Here is a 17,156-nt window from a genome sequence, read left to right on the forward strand (position 1 = left end):
AGTAGATTTGCATAGCAGCTATGTAGCCTCCTAGAAAGAAAGAGATCATGTGCCTATAGCTTTTCTAAAAAAAAAAAAAATATTTTAGCTCATAGCTCATTTTTCAGAGGATTTCTTCATCCTTCAAAGCCACTTTTAAAAATCTTGTCTTATCTCTTTGAGGAAGAGATGTACGTGTTTATTTTCTACATTCCCCCACTAGAATGTGGTTCCTTGGGGGGCAGGAACATTCTTTGCATTTTTCATCTCTTTATCCCCGTGCTTAGTTAGAGTCATGCCTGGGGCACAGTTAAGTAGACATACTTTAAGTGTTTGTAGGAAGAGGGAAGGACTGAAGGGCATAGCTGCAGGAGGCAACAGTGAAAAGCTCAGGCCGTCTTCTCGCTTCTCCTCCAACTTCCCTAATGAGGGAACACATGCGATGCTCTTGAGCCTCTTGGCCTTTGAGATCACACTGTGCCAGGCCCTAAGCGAAACAGTGTTTTTCCAGACTGTGCCTTGACCTGAGAAACTCCATTTTACAAGCAGTTTTGAGGCTGGACGATGACTCTGCACCTGAAGGGACATGCAGACAACACCATCTACCTGACGCTACCTATGCAGCGCAGACTGATGAATGACCTATTCCTGAGATTATGAAGTGTGCTTTCTTTTTTTTTCTTTCTTTCTTTCTTTTTTTTTTTAGAGACAGGGTTTCTCTGTGTAGCCTTGGCTGTCCTAGATTCACTTTGTAGACCAGGCTGGCCTCGAACTCACAGCGATCTGCCCGCCTCTGCCTCCCGAGTGCTAGGATTAAAGGCATGCGCCACCACGCCCAGCCTGAAGTGTGCTTTCTTAATATTGGACATATTAAAATCATTTTAGGCCTGGCGTGGTGGCTCATGCCTTTAATCCCAGCACTGAGGAGGTAGAGGCAGACAGATCTCTGTGAGTTCGAGACCAGCCTGGTCTTCAAAAGTGAGTCTAGGACAGCTAAGGTTACACAGAGAAACTCTGTCTCTAAGAACCAAAAATAAAAATAAAAATAATTTTAGAAAACCAGGCGGGGGACTGGAGAGATGGCTTAGCAGTTAAGAGCACCGACCGCTCTTCTAGAGGACCCAGGTTCAAATTCCAGCACCCACATGGCAGCTCATGCCTGTCTGTAGCTCCATGATCTGACACTCTTACACAGACACATATGCAGACAAAACACCAATGCACATAAAATAAATGTTAAAAAAAAAGAATTTAAGGCCGGGTGTGGTGGCGCATGCCTTTAATCCCAGCACTTGGGAGGCAGAGGCTGGTGGATCGCTGTGAGTTCGAGGCCAGCCTGGTCTACGAAGTGAGTCCAGGACAGCCAAGGCTACACAGAGAGACCCTGTCTCGAAAAACCAAAAAAAAAAAAAAAAAAAAAAAAGAATTTAAGTTAAAAAAGAAAGAAATCCAAGGCTAAGATGTTATTGAGTACACGAGACCAAGGGAAGGATATAAAGTCTTCCTCTACACTCCATAAGAAGGTGAACACAGTCCTGTGATGGCAGCGGGCCCCATACACCTATCAACTGACCACCTGACAGTCCCGGAACCCCTGACTGACCCCAGGGGCTTTCAGATTGGCCTGGTCAAATACTGTCTCTCTACATGTGCCATGGTATAAGTGGTGACATCAAAAGATATAAATTGGGGCTGGAGAGATGGCTCAGAGGTTAAGAGCACTGACTTCTCTTCCAGAGGTCCTGAGTTCAATTCCCAGCAACCACACGGTGGCTCACAACCAACTACAATGAGATCTAGTGGCCTCTTTGGCCTGCAGGCGCACATATAGGCAGAATACTGTATAAACATAAATAAATAAATAAATAGATAAGTCTTTATAAAAAGATAAAAATTGGGGGACCAGCTCCCTCCTTTGATCCATGTTTATCCTGAGGATCAAACTCAGTCTCAGTGGCAGGTACCTTTATCTGCTGAGCCATCTACTGGTTGGTACATTTTAACCACTGCTTCAATTTTGTTAATAATCCTAAGTTTGCTTTGTGTTTTCCATTTCCTCTTGAATGAATTTTGGCAAATTGTAGCTTGACTCCATGGCCAACTGTAGCTACTCTAGCAAGGCCTCTCCAGCATGTGCATTTCTATCAGTTTCCCAGCTTTTGTCTCTCAGACCTTTTTGAATCTTCTTGCCTCTTTAACCTTACACACACACACACACACACACACACACACACACACACACACACACGAGAGTTAACATTAGTAAATTGATATTAGCATAAAGAGACCCTTGTTGCTGGGCGGTGGTGGTGCACGCCTTTGATCCCAGCACTCGGGAGGCAGAGGCAGGCAGATCGCTGAGAGTTCGAGGCCAGCCTGGTCTACAAAGTGAGTCTAGGAGAGCCAAGGCTACACAGAGAGACCCTGTCTCAAAAAACAAAAACAAAAACAAAAAGACCCTTGTTTGCTTCAGCCATGGCCATTAAGGAAAGTGAGAATATCTGGCACACTGCTGACAATGAGCTGCCACATTTTGTGAATTTATTCAATAAGATGTGACACTGGAAAGACACAAACTTGTCTATATTTCTTACATAGTTCACTCATGACACGATCTGTTTTATTTCTTACTGATGGCATTTGGTTGGTTATTTACATAGTTCTTTTTTTAAAGGTTTATTTATAATGAGTACAGTGTTTTTTTACTGGCCCGTTTCCCTGCAGGCCAGAAGAGGGCATCAGATCTCATTATAGATGGTTGTGAGCCACCATGTGGTTGCTGGGAATTGAACTCAGGACCTCTGGAAGAGCAGTCAGTGCTCTTAACCGCTGAGCCATCTCCCCAGCCCCTATTTACACAATTCTTAGCAAGATGCTTTTATTTCAAAATATTGACTCATTTCCCATCAGCAGTATTGACTCCTCTGTATGTCAGATGAGGGGCTCATATTGATCTTTCTTTTTTAAAGCTCAATTATTTACCTTTACTCTATTTTATAACGCATGTATTTTCACTTATATTTTAAACATTTGTTGGTTGACAACTTTGTATAATGAGTTTTGACCATATTCACCCCCTAACTCCTCTTTCCTACTCACTCAACTTTGTGTTCTTTCCCCATATCAAGTCCAATTTGTGCTACCCACATATTCATGCATGTGTGGCCTTGCCCAGGAAGGTGGTGGACATACTAGTAACATATACTTCGTAAGGCTCTACACTTCAAATCAAGAAATAACTCGCAACTACTGCCAGTTATTTGATTCATTTATATGCTGCTAAATCTGACATCACTTTTATATTTACAGTCCATTCTGTAATTGTGTTCATGGTTCATACTTTATCTATAGGTTGACTTTGAAACCAGCAAGCATGGCGTTACAATCACCATTGTGTACATTTTATTCCCTTCACAATCAGTGTGTCATCTGATCACTGGAGAAGATGTAATCCTGTATCTTCCCATACCTGAGCCACTTGAAGGGGACTACTACTACTGTGGAGTTCAATTGGTTTCTCTTTTTATACTCCACCAATTGTTTATTCATATTGCATTTGATTTTGCTTGAAGACAGGGATGGAATCTACGGCTGCACAAATGCTACATCTACACTTTTGACAAGCTACAGTCCCAGCTTCTCACGTCCCATTTCACAGAGGTACCATGACTTATTTTTTAAGATTTATTTATTTTATTTATTGCATATGAGTGCTTTATCTGCAGAAGAGGGTATCAGATTACATTATAGATGGTTGTGAGCCACCATGCGGTTGCTGGGAATTGAACTCAGGACCTCTGGAAGAGCAGGCAGCACTCTTAACCACTGAGCCATCTCTCCAGCCCAGTACCATGACTTTTTGAGGGCAGTTTCTTTTCTTAGCATTTCTAATGATCTCTTTTGTAGATGATAACATGCTTTTATCATTGTGTTATTTATGTCTTCCAATCATTTGCACAGACTAATTTTGAATGCTCTGACATGTACCATTCATTCTAAGTCTCCCACCTATATAGCTGCCATTTCAGGAATTTTTATTCTATTCCAGTTTGGGGTGTTTTAGATAGGGTTTCAATTGCTGTGATAAAATACCATGGCCATAAACAACTTGAGGAGGAAAGGGTTTGTTTTAGCTTACCATTCTCAAGTCACACTGCATCACTGAGGGAAGTCAGGGCAGGAACTCAAACAGAACAGGAACCTTAAGGCAGAAGCTGATGCAGAGGTCATGGAGGAGTGATGTTTACTGGCTTGCTCAGCCTGGCTTGCTCCGTCTGCTTTCTCATAGAACCCAGGACCACCAGCTCAGGGTTAGTACCACCCACAAATGGTCCCTGTCACATCAATCACTAATTAAGAAAATGAATTGCAGACCTGCCTATAGGCCCATCTGGTGGGGACATTTTTTGATTGAGGTTTCTGCCTCCCAAATGACTCCAGTTTGTGTCAAGTTGGCATAAAATTAGCGAGCACGCTGGGTTACTGTTTGTATGTCAGAACCTAGGTTTTCTATCTTGACTTTTTAATGATTGCTTGGTGGAGTCTATCCTTAAATCATGTTTGTTTGTTTCAGAGCAGGTAGCTGGAAAGTAAAACTCCCATGTTTTTTCACACCCGAAAATGTCTTTTTATTTTTGTTCTTGTATTTGACTAAAACAGGATAGGCTTAAAGTATTTTCCTTCCAACTTTGCAGGTGTTATTCTAGGGTTTCTATTTTTTGTTGACCTCTTATGTGGCTAATGAGGAGTTTCAGTTCTCTATAGATAAATCTCTCCCCCCCCCCAAAAAAAAGGGCTTTAGGAGTATTTCCTTAAGGTTTGCTATTCTAGCATGGCGTGAGCAAAAGCATAGAAATTTCAAAGTCCATATGGCAAAAAGTTGGGGAGGATATACTTTTAATCCAGAACTATGGGGCCATCCCAAGGTCTGTAAACTTTGGGAGGAGATATGGAAACTTCTGTTAGTATGGACTCTGCCTCTCCTGATAGACATTGAACACATTTACAAGCAGAACAAAATTGAATGGTGATAACTAGACTAATACAGAAACAACAACAACAACAAAACCAGGGTGAGATTCCCAGAAATGAATGGCATGGGGTGAGTCACTCTAAAGTGGTGTATGGTTTCACTCCTCCATAGATGTTTACCTGCTAACCACATATAAATTGTTAATGGCAGAAGTAGAATGCTCTACTTTTCTAAGACAAGGAGCAATGTTCTCCAGGGACATCCAAGGACCTCCTGATAACTTAATTGTTTGACAGCCTGGGCAGAGGTGGGGGGTGAGGGAGAGGGCAAGGGGAAGATGGGTGGGAGGGAGGAAAGAGGCATGGGGTTGGAGGAAAGAAGCAGAGCAGAGAGACAGAGACACACAGAGAGAACCAGTCAGAGACAGAGAGACCTGAGCAGCACACTGCTGCCCGGACTCCAATAAGTTTCCCTATATGGAAAATAACCTTATTGATTCTTGATCTAGTAGAACCAGTTACATTAGCCTCATAGCAATTTAAGTTTGGAAAGGATCCTTAAAGACAAGTGACAAAATCAGAAGGCTGATCCAAATTCATGTAAACAGTGCCTAGGGGTTGGAGGAAGGAAGGGAAAACAAAGGGATAACTTTTTGTTTGGTTGGGTTTTGTGATGGTTTCTCTGCATAGCCCTGGCTGTCCTGGAACTACCTCTGTAGACCAGGATGACCTTGAACTCAGAGATCCATCTGCATCTGCCTCCTGCATGTTGGGATTAAAGGCATGAGCTACCATGTCTGGTTGTGATTACATTTTAATTTCAAAAAATTGAAAGATAGTTATGGTTGATAAAGTGCAGAATCCCCTTGATTACATAATATAATTACATTATATTTTCTGTCAAGAGCAAAACTTTAAACTGAAAACTTTGGCTAAGTGTTTATATAAATTTAACATGAATGTGACATACATGGGGATTTGGTGGGTCTGAAGAATTATCAAATTATCAAATCAGAATTTAGTAAGCTCCCAGGTGACACTGCTGCTGCTGCTGCTGCTGCTGCTGCTACTGCTGTTGCTAGTGGTTTTTAACCACACCTTCGCTAGTGAGAGTCTATGTCAGACACTAATCAAGGAAGGAAAGTCCAAGGTGGGCAAAATGCTTATCAGAAGAGTGCTTGAAGCAGTTTTAAGTCTACGGTCTGGACAGTTACATCTCTCAAAACACTGAGAAGCAAGTGAGACAGCTAAACTACTATTGGACATAATTTTATTCCATTAGTTTGGGCCTTAGGAGAAGTGCTAAATGCCCAAGGGCATACGAGTTCGAGCATAGATTTTTACAATGGAAATGAGAGTGGAAGTGTCAATGGACAGATCAGTATGTCCCACAATTCCAGGAGGCAGTGTAGTAAAATGGCTCCTTTGGAACGAAAGTTGTCAGACTAGTTTCATTATCTGTCATATGTTTACTAGAATGTTAGTTTAAGGAAATTGGTGAGAGAGCCAGTGACACTTGCTGAACACTACCTGAGGATGTTCATGGTTTTATTTTCACAAAACAGCATGATAGGGTCTGGTTGTGAGGATAATTAAGGGGTGGGGTTAGTAGCTGGTTGTTCAGGTCTGCCCAGACAGCTCTGGTTAATGATGACAAGCTCCCAAAGGGCTACCTCCAGTCTTGTTACAAAGCTTTGCCCTTGACAATTTTATTAATGACTTAGATCAGAGATTTTCAAAGATCAGAGTATATGAGAATATTTCGGTGGAAAGGGGATTGCTGCTAGAAGTGTAGGTTTCAAGTCTCTAATCCTGGGCTCAGCTTTTTTAGGCTCTGGATAGGGCAATGACCTTTTCCCTTTCTTGCAGTGCGGGGGATGGAGTCTAGTTCCTTGCATATACTAGGCAAGTGTTCTACCGCTGAGCTTTGGTGTTCTTAGAGATACGTTTTGCTTTTGGTTTTGTTTTGACTTTGGTTTGTGCCTATTTTATGTTGTTGTAGCAGAGCAGCTGCTTTGTAAAGAGCAGAGGTGTACTGTATCTCACAAAGTAGGGAAGTCTAAGGTAAGGTAAGGTAAGGTAGGGTAGGGAGTCTAAGAGGGTGGTGTCAGAGTCTTCTGAGATTCAGGTAAGCCCCATATGGTTTCAACTTAGGGAGGCAAGAAGTGGGGCGATCAAATGCACACAGAAGGAAGGGAATGCAAGGGGTGGGCTTGTCTTAGAACAACTCACTCTTGCCGTAATGAATCACATGACTGAGAACTCACTCATGCAGGAAGGGTACTTTCTGTTCAGGAGATCTTTGGCCCCATGACCCAAATTCCTCTCATTAAGCTCCGGTCTGCAACTCATGGACTTTTGCCCCGCGCACCCCCCCCCCCTTTCTGGCTTCTCAAGTCACGGCTTTCTCTGTTTTAGCCCTGGCCACCTTGTAACTCACTCCATAGACCAGGCTGGCATAGAGATCCGCCTGTCTCTGCCTCCTCGAGTGCTGGAATTAAAGGTGTGTGCCACTACGGCCCCGACTTGGTGGACACTCTCAAATTATGTCAATCTATATTGTTGTAACCAATTATTTTAAAAAGAAGTCCAGGGAGCAGGAGAGATGTCTCAGTGATTAAGAGCAGTTGCTGTTCTTCCAGAGGTCCTGAGTTTTGTATTCAGCACCCACATCAAGCAGCTCACAACTGCCTATACCTTTACCTCCAGAGGATTTAACATTATGTCTGGTCTTCATGGGCCACCCCCCTCTCTCTTTCTCTCTCTGTGTGTTTGTGTGAGTGTGCATGTGCTTGTTTGCTTTTGAGAAGGTGGGCTACACACACTGTTTACTATTTCTCCCACAAATGACAACTAAAAACTCTTGACACAGATAAGACAAAAATTAGAATACTTGATAAATAGAAAGTAGTAGACTATTTAGCAATCTTGAAGTCTTAAGAATGGCATAATGGTAGCTTTTGGGAGGGTTCTCTTTGTATTATCTAGTTTAGAGTTTGAGTTAAAAAGGCATATATTTGGAGTTGCTAATGATTGTAGACAAAGAGAAAAAGGTCCAGGGAAAGTCTGATCTCTTTACCCAAAAGATCAGAAAAGGGTAGCCTCACAAGGCATATTTTTAGACAGTGTTCTCCTCCAGGCAAACCCCACATAATCACTCTAGCACAGTGCCTAGACTTCTCCCCACACAAGGTTAGACCAATGCATTCCAGTCTTCCATCCAAGTGGTGTCAGAAGAGGCCTGGAAAAGAGTAAAGACGTTGGCTTTCTGCTCCTCCCTGTTCCAGAGACAGCCACATCTTCTCTTGCAATGCCAGCCATGACCCTTGACATGATGGTGAAAGTCGGAGTAAATGGTAACCAGGTGCTAGCTTCTTATCTGGCAAAGTGGAGATTGTTGACATCAATGACTCCTTCAGTGACCTCAAGTACATGTTCTACATGTTCCAGTATGACTCTACCCATGGCAAGTTCAGTGGCACAGTCAACGCTGAGAACGGGAAGCTTGTCATCAATGGGAAGCCTATCACCATCTTCCAGGAACGAGATCCCACTAACATCAAATGGGCTGATGCTTGTGCCAAGTATGCTGTGGAGTCTACTGGTGTCTTCACCACCATAGATTAGGCTGGGCCCACTTGAAGGGTGGAGTCAAAAGGGTCATCATCTCCGCCCCTTCTGCTGATGCCCCCATGTTTGTGATGGATGTGAGCCACGAGAAGTATGACAACTCACTCAGGATTGTCACTAATGCTTCCTGCATCACCAACTGCTTAGTGCCCCACCAAGGTCATCCATGACAACTTGGGCATCTTAGAAGGACTCATGACCACAGTCCATACCATCACTGCTACCCAGAACACTGTGGATGGCCCCTCTGAAAAGCTGTGGCGTGATGGCCTGAGGGCTACCCAGAATATCATCCCTGCATCCAGTGAGATGCTACCATTGCTGTGGGCAAGGTCATCCCAGAGCTAAACAGGAAGCTCACTGGCATGGCCTTCCATGTTCCTACCCCCAATGTGTCCATCGTGGATCTGACATGCAGACCAGAGAAAGCTGCCAGGTATGATGACACTAAAAATGTGGTAAGACAGGCATCCAGGGGCCCATTAAAGGGCATCCTGGCCTACACCGAGGACCAGATTGTCTCCTGAGACTTTAACAGCGACTCCAACTCTTCCATCTTTGATGCTGAGGCTGGCATTGCTCTCAATGGCAACTTTGTGAAGCTCATTTCCTGGTACGACAATGAATATGGCTACAGCAACAGGGTGGTAGACCTCACGGCCTACATGGCCTCCAAGGAGCAGGAAGCCCTGGACCACCCGCCCCAGCAAGGACATGAAAGCAAGAGAGAGGTCCTCGGCGGCTGAGGAGTCCCTTTTCCAACTCAGTCCTTGACACTGAGCACCTCCCCTCAGTTTCCATCCTAGATCCCCAGAATAACAGGAGGGGCCGTACTCTTTTAAATGCCATCAATAAAGTTCACTGTACCTACAGAAATGAGAGTAAGGACTTTCAATGCTGCCAAGAAAGAAAGCAGCAGCTTCCCCACGGCGCCAGTGGAGTCTACAGAAAGGAGAGTAGAAGCTTTTGTGTAAGCTGGGGAAGTATTGATGGAGTCTATGTGAGGACCCCCATCCCTCATTCCTACTCAGTAGCCCTCCCTCAGACGTGGAAGGGAGCCTAGAGGATAACCTGGACTTTCACCACAAAAGTAGCAGTAAGTGCATTTGTTTTTTTCCCCCCTTTTATGACACAACCATCACAGGAAAGCAGCTAAAAACCTCAGGTTCAAATACGGTTCAGACATACTCAAAATGTCAGGGCTTCATCCGAAAATTATTCATTGAACCAAAACCCAGGAAAATTTTCAAATGATTGGAAAAAAAAACAGTGAAAATATATTGGTGTATTAAACAGCTTTACACCAGTGAGTGAAAAACATGCACGGGATAATTCTAAAGTGAAAAAGTGAGCCAGAGAGATGGCTTGGTGATCAAAAGTACTTTTTGCTCTTCTAGAGCAACTAAGTTCAGTTGCTTGAATCCACACTGGGACGCCTGTAACTCCAGCTCCAGGGAATATGACATCCTCTGGCCTCTAAGAGCTCCTGCACACACATGACACACACATGAGCACATTCTCTCCCTTCCCCGTCTCTCTCTCTCTTCTCTTCTCTTTTCCTCCTCCTCCTCCTCCTCCTTCTTCTTCTTTCTCTCTCTCTCTCTCTCTCTCTCTCTCTCTCTCTCTCTCTCTCTCTCTCACACACACACACACACACACACTTTAGAAAATTTAAAAACAAAATGTTTGGCAAAGTATGGTAATTCAAACTTAAAGTAACAGCATTTGGAAAGCTGAGACAGGAGGACTGCCATAAGTTTGATGCCAGCTTGGGCAACATAGAGATAGAGAAAGGAGAAGGAGAGAGATTGATTTGGAGATTTCCTTGTGAGGTTCTAGTCCATGACTGGCCAAGGCCCATTACTTTTAGGCTTCTCATGGCAGTAGCTAGATGGCAAGAGCAGGGAGCATGTGACACACACACAGATAACTGCTCATTGCTTGCCCAGGAACTGTCAAACTAGAATGGCATCCCATACTTACAGAAATAACCAAAGGATCAAGTTAACCAAGGAGTCAAAGCATCTGCATACTGAAATAAGCTCAATTTCATATTGAAATAAAAGTAAGAGCATTTAGTTTAGTCTTAGAATTAACCTTAGCTATTTAGGGGTGAAGATGTTTTTAGGTCTAGATATATGTTTTAATTTGACAGAGATGAGATATGATAGATGCTGATTTACATTCAGAATTTTAGAGTCACCAAGATAGGAAAGATGTGTTCTACAAGGTTGCCAAATACAAATAGCCAAAACACCATGAATGTAACATTCATATGATCCCTGATTGTTTCGTGGTTCTACTTGCTGTAGGTCATTTTTTTATTTACATGTAATGATATAAATGTATATGCAAAAATAAAATAAAATCTTTTGGAAAAAAAAGAGATATAGAAGAAGCGAGAGTTCAATTCTCAGCATCCACATCAAGCAGCCTGCAACTGCCTGTAACCCCAGATCCAGTGCCCTTCTCTGTGTGGGACATTGTAGCTGTGCTGGTACTAACCTTTACTTGTTTTTGTCTGCAGTGTGCTCCACTGGTTGCCTTCATTTTCCTTGTTTTGAGTCTCATGATTTGGCCCTTGGTTTGCCTCCTCTTGGGGACTTTCCACAGTGCTGCTTGATGGCTGGTTCCTCCCCTATATAAGCAGCTCTGTTACTCCCAATAAACGGCATTCTCTTAGCACGGATGACCCATTGTTGTGTCATCTTTTCAATTCCCAGACCCTTGCCGTAGCCTAGATTAGTAGCGCGGGCGCTACACTTCTGGTCCCTGTGGGCATCTGCACACATGTGGTATATGAGCACAGACATACATTAATGAAAATAAAAGTAAGATTTAAAGAATAAAAATATGAAGCCATAGAAGTAAAGAGTATAATAGTAGTTAAGAGGAACTATAAAGATAGGGTGGAAAAATGCAGGCCAAAAATTGCAATATTCTAGTTACGAGAGCTACTAATACAACATGGTCATTTCAGTTAATGATAATATAGTCTTAAAATTTACTAAGAGAGCCAGGCGCAATGGCACACACCTTTAATCCCACCATTCGGGGAGGCAAAGACGAGTGAATCTCTGTGAGTTCAAGGCAAGCCTGGTCTACAAAGCAAGTCCAAGACAGCTAAGGCTACACAGGGAAACCCTGGCTCTAAAAACCAAAAAGATGAAACAAAACAAACAAACAATCAAAAAACAAACAAACAAACAAAAAACCCAACCAACCAAGGGAGTAGATTTTAGGTGATTATACTATGAATTTGGTTAATACATGAAGTAACGTATTTTGTTTTATTCAATAAATTAAATGTATTTTATAATATATGTATGAATGTTTTGCCTACTTGTATGTATATGCATTATGTTTATGTCTGGTGCCCCTAGTGCTCAGAAAACAGGTTCCATCCCCTAGAACTGAAGTTATAGATGGTTGCGGAGCACTATGTGGGTGCTGGGAACTGAACTCCGGTCCTCTGCAAGAGCAGCAAGTACTCATAAGCACTATGCCATCTCCCCAGCCCCCCCAAAGTAATATATGTTAATTAGCTCTTTTGAGCCATTTCACAACATAAAGATATTTAAAACATCATGTTGTACATAATAAATATATACAATTTTATTTTGGCTATTAAACAAATCAATTATAAAATTAAAAAGCATGACAAAACTGTTGCTGTCTTCCAGAAATCTACTTATGTTAAAAGTGTAAGAATATATAAATGTGCGTGCGTGCATGCGTGTGTGTGTGTGTGTGTGTGTGTGTGTGTGTGTGTGTGTGTGTGTGTGTATGCTGTGAGGAGATCATGGTAACTACTATAAAGGGAAGCATTTAATTGGGGCTGGCTTACAGTTTCAGAGGATTAGTCCCATATCATCATGGTGGGAAGCACAGCAGTGTGCAGGCAGCCGTGGTGCTGGAGAGAAGGAGATGAGACATCTATGTCTGGGCTGGCAGGAAGCAGAAAAGAGTGAGAGACAGGGTCGGGTGTGGTGGCGCACGCCTTTAATCCCAGCACTCGGGAGGCAGAGGCAGGCGGATCGCTGTGAGTTCGAGGCCAGCCTGGTCCACAAAGTGAGTCCAGGACAGCCAAGGCTACACCAAGAAACCCTGTCTTGAAAAACCAAAAAAAAAAAAAAAAAGAGTGAGAGACACATGGCCTGCCATGAGCTTTCAGTGACACACTTCTTCCACACATCCTAATAGTACCACTGTCTATGGGCTTATGGGAGCCATTTTCACTCAGACCACACAATATCTGTATCATACACACGCATATATAATGAAAACATTAAAGGAAAAGCAGGTGGTGCTACGTAAGTGTCAGATACTGTAGATGACAGAAAAAAAAAAAGAAAGTTGCAGGACTTTAGCTGATGATGAAAGTGTCAGTTTACCAAAAAGACGTCAAAATCTGTTTGGAGTGTATATGCCCCAAATGGCAGAGCTATAATACATGTGAAATATATTAATCTACGATGACAGCAATAGCTGGAGTCATCAACATCCTTTTCACAACAGTTATTTAGAAGAACTAGACAGAAAACAAATAAGAACGTAGGAGGAATTCACAAAATTAAATACATCTGTGTAGACACTCTACCTAGAGCTTACATTCTTTTAAAGTGCTCAGGAACATATATAAAAATACAGCATAACTCATGTCATTAAATAAATCTGAACACAATTTTTAGAAAGTGTATGGTTTTACCACAATGTAACCAAAATAAAAACTCAGTAATGACATTTTGATTTTTTTTTTGTTGTTTCAGATGGAGTTTTGCTATCTAACCCAGACTGGCCTTGAATTCACACTAGTTGTCCTGTTTTAGTCTACTGACAGGCACGAGTCAACAAGTCTGGGTTACAAGAACAGAATTACAAGAGAACAGTCTCCAAGCACATAGAAACTAAGCAACATATAGGTAAATAATCAATGGGTTGTCCTACTTTGCTCTCTGTTATGCTGTCTCTTTGCTCTGTTCCTAAATCACTGACAGAACTAGCTTGAGAAATGAAAGGGTTTAATTTGCTTACAGGTAGAAATTTCATCCTCCAGGGAAGCTAAGGTAGAAACTCAAAATAGGAATCTGGAAGCAGGAACTGATGCAGAGACCATAGAGGCATGATGCTTACTGGCTTGCTCCCCATGGCTTGCTTAGTACTTTGCTTAGTACTTTCCCAGGGGTGACACCACCCAAAGTGATCTGGGATCTCCCGCATCAGTTATTAATTTAAAAGTGCTCTACAGGTTAGCCTATAGCCAATCTGAATAAAGAAACGCCTCAACTAGGTGCCTTAAGTAGACAAAAACCTAACCAACACATGACTGAATTGTAGGGGCAAACTAAAGTCCATCGAACGGCTCTATGAAACTATGGAAGTCAAAAAGGCATGATGTTTTGGAAGAACAGTCCCAGGCCAGTGGGAGACGGCACAGAAACCAGAAACAAATTTCCATAAGTACATCAAAGTGCAAAGGAAATTTGATGGAGGGAATGTTTTTTCAATATATGGTGAGGAAATAAAACACACACACACACACACACACACACACACACACACACACACACACGGGGGTGGGGAGAAGCTCCCTTTGATTACATATTATATATTATATCCTATACAAAAAAATTACCTTAAAGTGGATCATGAACTCAAGTGTAAACATAAAACTAAAGCTCTTAGAATAAAAACTCATGATAAAGTCTTCAGGATACAGAGATCTGCAAACAGTATCTAGACTTGGCATCAAAAACATAATTCACAGAAAAGCTAAGCTGAGGCACTGGTGCAGTGGTTAGCATAGCTGCCTTTCAAGCAGTCCGTCCAGATTTGATACTCGACCAATATATTTTTTTCTAAACATTCATTTAAAAGGAAAAAGTGATGCATCAGACTTCTTCAAATCTGAAAGAAAACCCCCCTTTGCTCTGTAAAAGACCCTACTAAGAGCATTCAGAAAAGCAACAAACTGGGAGGGTTTTTTTTTTTGAGACAGGGTTTCTCTGTGTAGCCTTGACTCTCCTGGACTTGCTTTGTAGGCCAGGCTGGCCTCAAACTCACGGCCATCCTCCTGCCGTCCTGAGTGCTGGGATTAAAGGTGTGCACCACTACACCCGGCTCATTCATTCATTTTTTAAAAAAAGTACCCAGAATACAAATAAAAATTTCTTGTACACAATTAAGGCTTTGCATTTCATAGTTCACCAAAACTAAAAACAGATTTAGGTGCCTACCCCCCACCCCTAAACTTCACTTTCACTTTCCACCACTTAAAATGACTTGACCGAATGTGATAAAAGCACTATAAATAAATAACACCAAGTCCTTTAGAACTGGCATCCCAAATGTTATTTCTTGGCATCTTCATGGCAAGGGATGGTGTAATCTTAAACCCTTGTAGAACATCTCTGGCAGCTCCAGCCTGACCATCATTTTCAAAATCTACAAATGCAATGTCATGTCTCCTGGGTACCAAGTTCATGTTCTTGAAACCAGGGAACTGATTGACCAACATGGATAACATCATTGCATTCATCTCTTCTGGTAAGTTAGTAAGGAAGAGGATATAGTTTGGATGGCTACTGGGGACCTTTTTAACTTTCATCTTCTCCTTGCCTTAAAAGCGCCATGCATTTTAGATATTATACCAGAATTTGTTTTTGCATATTGAATTCTCATTGGCTTCCCATAAAGTGGAAATCCTTGTAACTGTCTGAAAGCATTTGTAGATGAGCCCAGTTCCTTAAATATAACAAAAGCCTGCCCTCTCGTTTTCATAGTCTTCAAAGCCACAATATCTACCGCGTGTCCAAAGTGAAAAAAACAAAACAAGGCATACAGGGATCTCTTCAATTCTTCTTTTGAAATATTGTCATACATATTGTTGATATAAAACTTGAGTGGCCAAGGCTTGGTGGTAAGCACCTTCACCCTCTGAGCCATCTCACCAGCCCTAGGTTTGCTTCTCATTTTCAAGCCTTGCTGTCTGATTGAAGTAAATCTGTATGACTTTTGAATAGTTACGAAGTTTCTGTCCAAATCTTCTCCCTATGTTAAAAAATATTTGGATTGTCTTTTAATCATATCATGTAATTTAGGATTGATGCAGCTATTGTTCGTATATGTTTCTATGCCAACATATATGTGTGAATTTTTTATAACCTGGATGTAACTCTTTCACCAAATATTTGATTTTAGGACATTTTTACTCTATACATGTTGCCTAATTTCCAACTGAGTGTTTTAGTATTTCATTTGATTTTATTCTGCTGTGCTTGAGATCAAACTCAAAGCCTTGAGAATAGCCAACAATTACTCTGCCACTGAGCGACATCCCCAGTACTAATATTTTAAATTGCATTTTTTTTGCTAATGCCATAGGAACATAAACATGAGGCCATGAATGTGAGACAGAGTTGGGATGGGGTGGGAGGAGTTGGTGGAGATGGGTGGGAAATACAGTAGTTGTGCAGAAAAAAAAATCTTTGAAAAGAACACAAGGAGTGCACTTGGGCACCTGGAGCTGCAGAATCGCCAGCTGGCTTGAGAATTGGGCCCCCCTCCTCACCTTGCCTATTATCCTAAGTAAACACTATTTCTCCCTTTAGCTCCCTTTGAGTTGAAGGAGGTGAGCCATCTGTTAGGTTCTGGCTAGATGGCCCGGCATTGTGCTGAAGAAGTTGGCTTTGGCTTCCTTCAAAATGTTATGTTATGCAGCTTTCCCCTCCCCCGGTGTCTAGGCAGCTGCCTAGCAAAGGAACCAGGAAACCCTGAGGCAAGTAGGCTTCCTGTTTTCCAATGCTGCAGGTCACATTCTCCTAAGATCAGAATGGAGGCCAAGGTGCTAGGTGAAACCTCCAGCTGAGAACCGACCTGGGCCACATAATGGTTTGTGACTTCCCTCAGCAGCACTACCGGGCTTTCTTGGCTTGCTTTCAAGGTAAGAAAGAGTCAAAGTGAACCTACATCATTTTTTTTTCTTGGCTGGGGATGACAGTTCACTTCTTTCCGCAAGGAGCCTTGCCTCTCTTTCTCTTTCATCGTGTCACATTTATAGTCTTGTCTGGGGTGGAGGGGGGGGTCCTCCTTTCTCCAAGCCATGACACCTCTTATGATTCCTGCTGTCTTGTTTTCAGTTTATGTTGATGTTTGTGTCGCGTGTGAAAACTTCCCAGGAACACATTGTGCAGTTATAAAGCACCATAACTCTTGGCTGCCGAATGGGCATGGCCTTGTGCTTTGTGGAGTAGAATTAATGTTAACTCGGAAAACACATTCTAAGAGCCATAGAAACAGTATGGAAAGCAGCTTATGGATCCAGCTCTCTTCCACTCCTGTGTTCTAGGAATGCAGAGTCCAGATAGAGGTTAAGGGATTTCCCAGAGAGCCTTTTCCACCCTTATGTCAATGCTGCCTTTATCTCTCCAGTAATTTTCATTGCTACCTTAATAAATTATCACAAACGCAGTGACTTAAAACAACACAAAACCATTACCTACATCTTATTCAGAAGCTCCTCAGGATGAAAGTAAGCATCTCTGTCTTCAGTGGTAGCTAGCACTCTATTTCTAAAT

The 17,156-nt window shown here is 42.2% G+C and overlaps 1 protein-coding gene and 2 pseudogenes across 3 annotated transcripts in view; 2 read left to right on the forward strand and 1 right to left on the reverse strand.

The window, feature by feature from the left end:
* Positions 1–2,454: 2,454 nt before the first annotated feature.
* LOC311601145 (glyceraldehyde-3-phosphate dehydrogenase-like) lies at positions 2,455–9,326 on the forward strand (annotated as a pseudogene). Its single transcript has 2 exons — positions 2,455–2,470; positions 8,315–9,326. The product of its transcript is annotated as a glyceraldehyde-3-phosphate dehydrogenase-like (transcript).
* A 5,558-nt stretch (positions 9,327–14,884) lies between these two features.
* On the reverse strand, positions 14,885–15,525 carry LOC311601146 (U2 small nuclear ribonucleoprotein B''-like; annotated as a pseudogene). Its single transcript has one exon. The product of its transcript is annotated as a U2 small nuclear ribonucleoprotein B''-like (transcript).
* Positions 15,526–16,434: 909 nt separating this feature from the next.
* The window catches only part of LOC311601073 (A-kinase anchor protein 17B-like), a 65,970-nt gene continuing 65,248 nt past the window's right edge, over positions 16,435–17,156 (forward strand). Inside the window, exon 1 of the mRNA XM_084788412.1 lies at positions 16,435–16,522. The gene's annotated coding sequence lies outside the window, so the exon portion shown is untranslated. The remainder of the gene's footprint in view (positions 16,523–17,156) is intronic.

Source organism: Acomys minous, assembly GCF_964271855.1.
Source record: "Acomys minous genome assembly, chromosome: 7".
Lineage (NCBI taxonomy): Eukaryota > Metazoa > Chordata > Mammalia > Rodentia > Muridae > Acomys > Acomys minous.